Source organism: Benincasa hispida, chromosome 9 (assembly GCF_027475165.1).
Source record: "Benincasa hispida cultivar pf3 chromosome 9, pf3_genome.v1.1, whole genome shotgun sequence".
Lineage (NCBI taxonomy): Eukaryota > Viridiplantae > Streptophyta > Magnoliopsida > Cucurbitales > Cucurbitaceae > Benincasa > Benincasa hispida.
Genome location: NC_143486.1, coordinates 48,596,923 through 48,602,744, shown reverse-complemented (window position 1 = coordinate 48,602,744; position 5,822 = coordinate 48,596,923). Strand labels below are relative to the sequence as shown.

Here is a 5,822-nt window from a genome sequence, read left to right as displayed (position 1 = left end):
GTGGGCGATTCTTCCAGAAGCCACCATTAGTTGTTTATAAATGAGAATAAAAAGAGGGAAGTGAAGGGGAAAGAAAAAGGTTATAGAAAGAATTGTGGAAGAGAATTTGCAGCTGAAACTGGATTGAGAAGCCACTCAATCAAAGTTAAAAAGTCTGGTAAGTTCTCATCCCTTTCCATAAATCGTGATTCCATTTAAAAACTATTTAGTTTTTAGTCTTTGAAAATTATCACCACTAAATTTTTTGGTTTGATATATATTTTTTATCAATATTTTAAAGAATCAAGTCAAATTCTAAAAACTAAAGAAATTTTTTTAAAAAAATTGGTTAAGAATTCGACTCTCTTACTTAAAAAGTATGAAAAATATAGTAAGAAATTGAGAGAAAATAATTTTAATTTTTTTAAAACTAAATGATTATCGAATAGGGTGTGAATTTGGAAGGTTGAAAGTTATGTTGTAGATCTTTTAGGGAATTATTAGGAAAAATCAAGTAGAATGGGAAGTGTTGGTTAATAAAGGAAATATTGGGATTGTTAATCTCAAGTCTTATGTTAGTTAGGTTAGTGATTGATAAAATAAGGTAATAATTACATGTTTTTATTGGTATTTCAAACCAATCAAAGATTCAAATAGCTTATGACCTAAGTTTTTACCTTAACAATACTATGAATGGTTTATTTTATATAAAATATTGTTATTACATGACTAGTTTTGTGAATATTCATGAAAAAATGTTATTTATGTATAATTTTAAAGCTGAGTGCTATGATTTTGAGGTGATTCTAGACTTTAAACTATTACTTCAAAATGTTTGAGACATTTTATGTTAATTTGATATCAACCAATGCTTACTGCTAAAAGATTCTGTTGAATTAACATGATTTTAATTGCTTTTCAAAGAAGTATGAGATTTCATGATTTTATAATTACTATAATACATAAATGTGCATTGCACGTGTTAAACTATATATGTAATTAAAAAGCGACAGTTACTTTTAGGTTTAAAGTATTAACATAGGACAATGTAAAAGAATTTGCTGATATAGCAAAATTTAGATCAAGTTCTTAGGTCTATCAGTGATAGAGTTTATCACTAATAGGAGTCTACTTATTTTTTTTTCAAATAATTAGGGTTTAAGTTTGGGTAGATTGCATCTTTAACATGTGAGCTTTTATCGTTTTGAAAAAAAATTAACACGTTCAAACCTAAACTCTAATTTGAAAAAAATATAGATTTTATTTTTTAATGAAATTAAAAGATAACGTTTTCAACATGTTATTTATATTTGGGTTTAAAAGTTAAAAATTTGCATCTTCAAACGTAAATCCTAATTTTGAATTTTCCTAATCTCAATTGTACTATAAAAATTTGAAACTACACCACATATTAACTAAATTGTAGTACAATACAAATTTTTGAAAAATAACAAAATAGATGAAAATAAAAAAAAAAAAAATATATATATATATATATTTTTTTAATTTGCATGCATGTGATCTAACCTTCCCAATTTATGTTTAATTGAAAGTGACCGCAAACCACATGCTCACAATCTATAATCGTCATAAATGTTTGACCTGCCGTTGGTTTCTTTAGTAGGTAATACAAATGTCCACGTGCCCACGTCATAAATGCTCACATATCTATATCTAGGGTTATTCAAAAAATCCGATAATCCAAAAAAATCGATAAATTCAACTCAATCCATGCGGTTTGGGTTAGGTTATCAACTCATTTGAATTGGGTTGAGTTCAAATAAATGAAAATTTTATGGATTGGGTTGGTTCATGGGTTCACCTAATATAACCCAAACCAACTTGAATCAACCGAATTTATTATTAACTTTAAAATATATTTTTTTATTACTTATAATACAATTATTTATACATACATTAATTTTAATTTTATTTAATTCCAATATTTTTTTTGAATAATTTCTTCTTCAACAACTCTTAAAAGTAGTTTTTCTACACTTTAAAAGAAAATTTTTCACCATACAAATTGAAATTGAGTTATTAATCTTAATTCAATATATGAAAAATTAAATTAGATTTTTACATGTTTATATTTTACTTCTTTTTATAACAAAATTTTAAATAAATGGCTCGATTAACCCGAACCAACCCAACCCAAATATTTCATGGTTGGGTTCATTTTTTAATAAAGTTATTTGGGTTGAAAAAATTTATAACTCGAACAATTGGGTTGGGTCTAAAAAGTCTTTCAACCCAACCCATAAATACCTCTATCCATATCTTACTATTTTAATCACTTATGACATAGCCTTTAAATAAATAGTAGCACAAAAGTACATTAGAGATTTCGAGTTGTATCCGTTTAGTCCTCCAAATTTGAAAATATATCTTTTAGTCTCTGAAGTTTGAAAAATAATTTTAAATGATCCCCAAATTAATTTGATTGACGAAGAGAAATTTGACGTCGCAAGTTAAAGTAAAATTACGCTTCTTTTTTCATAAAGGCATTAAAAATCGATGAAGCTTTCTTCTTACATTTCCTTAAAAAAAAAAAAAAAAATTCAACAATGTCTTCCCCGTCGCCTCCACACCGCTAGTCCATCACCATATGCTTCAGTTGACGAGCAGATTAAGGATCGGAAGCAGCTTCATGTTGGTGGCCATGGTTTGTGCTCTAATGATAATAAGAGAGAAACATAGAAAAACAGAAAATAAGAGAGAAGGGGAAGAGAGAAAGACGATAGCCATTGAAAAAGATGAGAAAGAAGATGGGAGAAAAAAGAAGAGGAAAAAGGAGGGGCGAGACCATGTAGAACTACTCTTTAAACTTCGGAGACCAAAATACATATTTTCAAACTCTACGGACCAAATAGATACTAACTCTAAACTTCTTCCCATTAGCCACTTTTTAAGATGAGTGTTTTAAAAGATGTGTGCCTTGTGATATTCGAAAGTATTTATCAATTTTTTTTAATTAGCAAAATTTATTGTTTCGAAATGTTTTAGAGAAAGCGTCATCATGTGAAATTTCGAAGTTATGAAATGTTGTTCAAAAAGAAAGATCTTAATTTTAGAACGATTTATGAATTATGTGAAAGCGAGATTTTCAAAAGTGATGAGTTCTGTGTGTCGAGTTAATGTGGTTTTCAAACCATTAGATCAACGTACCCATGATGATTTCCCACTACATTGATATGAAAGTATTCTTTTAGTGTAGACATGGTATATAAGAGGTCTTCAGGACCCACTTTGACACATATATAAGCTTTGGATTGTATGTCGAAGTGATTTGCCATGCACGTATATGACCATGTTTGCTTTGTTATACATCTTGAGATTACTTAATGTATAGTATGACCATATTTTCTTTGCTATATATGTTGACTTCCTCCATATATAGTATAAGCATGTTTAGGTATATAGGTTTATGTCCAAGCTTGCAAGAAAATGTTTATGAATTTCTTTAATTTTCTCAAGTTTTTAAATTGCTGGTAATTTTCATCGAATGACAAAACGTGAATTTTTATTTAGATTGATGTTAATTTATTTAAATTATTTTTCTATGAACGTTCAATCATTCATTAGGCTTTTAAGCTCATTCTTTTATTATTATTTTCTCACCAGGTTGCTCTTGAGCTTCAACAAGAATTATTTATTAGAAATTGCCACTCATATCATCTATTTATTGCGACATGTAATCAAACATTGAGTTTATGGTAAGGTTGTAAATAATTGCACTGTATAAGCGACGTATATGATTTAAATCAAGTTTCAAGTTTAAGGAGGATTATTTGGCGGTAGACGCTCCATCGCGCATTTGGGGTCTTTTATCATCAGAGCTTGTGTGCTGAATGACTTAGTAGAAAAATCTGGGATGAGGCGTTACAAAATTATTTCAAACTCACTCTAAAATAGAGATAAAAAGTTGAACTATACATAAAAAAAGCCAAAATATATATATATACATATATATTTGTGCTCCAAAACAAAGCAAAGGCAAACCCTCCAATATGGGTGGCGAAATCATAAGATTCATCAAGATGTTGCCCATATTCATTATGTCCTCTTTGTATTGCTATTTCATAGCTTCAAAGTTTTCCAAAGGCAAACTTAGGCTCCTCTCTCTGCTCCCCGTCTTCTCTCTCTTCACCGTCCTCCCTCTCTACTTCTCCTCCATCCTCTTCACGAGCAACATCGCCTTATTCGTCACCTGGCTTACGACCTTCAAGCTCCTTCTTTTCTCATTCGATTTGGGTCCTCTAGCTTCGGACCCACCATTGTCATTCCCTCTTTTTGCTTCTATTGCTTTCTTTCCAACTAGAGTCAAGCATAACAAAACAACCCCACCTGACCAAGAACCACCTCCAAAGTTGCCTCTAAACTTGCCAAGCAAAGTGGTGATACTTGCCATATTGATCTTAGGAAACAGCTATATTGTCCTTGTTTGTCCCAATAATGTAAAGTTCTGGATCAATTGTGTTACAATATATTTCTACTTAGACGTAATTATGAGTCTATCCAATGTTTTTGTTCGATCAACTTTCGGTGTCGAGGTCAGACAAGCATTTAACGAGCCATATCTATCGACATCGCTTCAAAATTTATGGGGTCGGAGGTGGAATCTATTAGTATCTGAAACTTTGCACAACACAATCTACAAACCAGTTCGTTACAAAGTAGGGATGCCACGGTGGGTGGCGGTCATGGCCGTGTTTGTTGTATCGGGGCTTATGCATGAGCTTTTGTATTACTACATTGTCAGAGCGAGTCCGACATGGGAAGCCACGTGGTTCTTTGTGATGCATGGAGTGTGTTTGGCCGTGGAGATTGAATTGAAGAGGGCGTATGGGAAAAGGTGGCCGTTGCATTGGGCAGTTTCTGGACCATTAACGACGGTGTTTATGGTAACCACCACTTATTGGTTGCTTTTTCCTCTAATGTTGAGGTCTTGAGGGATTGCCACATTACAAGCAATTATTCCTTCTACCTAGCATGACGCATTATGTATTATTTTTATTCTCAAGGTTTAAGTTACTTTTTTTTTCCCTTTTTTCTAGTGAAAATGAGCTCTATTCAATGATAATTGACATGATTTTCTTTTCTAAAAGTCAAAGGTTTATGTCAATCTTAGAAACTCATGGATGAAAATAATATTTATAGGTGAAAAACTTGACTTAGTTTTTGGAAGCATTAGTATAAAGAGCATTAGTATAAAGGTGCGCCTGATAGCAAACCCTAGAAACTTACAAATGAAAATAATATTTATAAGCTTATTTTTCAAAAATTAAAATAAAAATGGTTATCCAACCCGACTTTAGTAGTTGGCAGCAAAAAGGAAAAAAAATTGAAAAGTATTGCTAGTTTTGGAAATATAAGAAAGCACAAGATCATGTAGATATATAAGACTTTTTTGGATTGACTAGAAAAAAAAATATTTTTCAAAAAACTCATTTTTATTTAAATACACTTTAAATGTGTTTTAAAAAATATTTTGAGTAGTTGTCAAACAATCAAATTTGTTCCAAAATGACTTGTTTGTTTAAATTAAACACTTAGAAATATATTCTGAACACACTCTACACTAATCCATTTAGTTTTTTATTTTTTATTTTCTATTTTTGAAATTTAAACTTATAAAAATATTAGTTCTACCCTTTAACTTTTTATGTTTTGTTATAAAGTTTCTATTTATATTTTAAAATCAAGTCCAAGTTTTAAAAACTTAGGAAAAAAAAAATTAATTTTCAATGACTTGTTTTCTTATCAGACTTTGATTTAGAATTCAAGTGTAATTTTGGATATAACAAATATAAATTTCAAAAGTAAAAAACGAAAAAGGAAAT

At 30.1% G+C, this 5,822-nt stretch overlaps 1 pseudogene across 1 annotated transcript; it reads left to right on the top strand.

Annotated features, from left to right (window-relative positions):
* Nucleotides 1-5,086, top strand: LOC120085473 (putative long-chain-alcohol O-fatty-acyltransferase 1 pseudogene; annotated as a pseudogene). The gene is made up of 2 exons (XR_016531864.1): nucleotides 1-157; nucleotides 3,604-5,086. The product of XR_016531864.1 is annotated as a putative long-chain-alcohol O-fatty-acyltransferase 1 pseudogene (transcript).
* The last annotated feature ends 736 nt before the right edge of the window (nucleotides 5,087-5,822 follow it).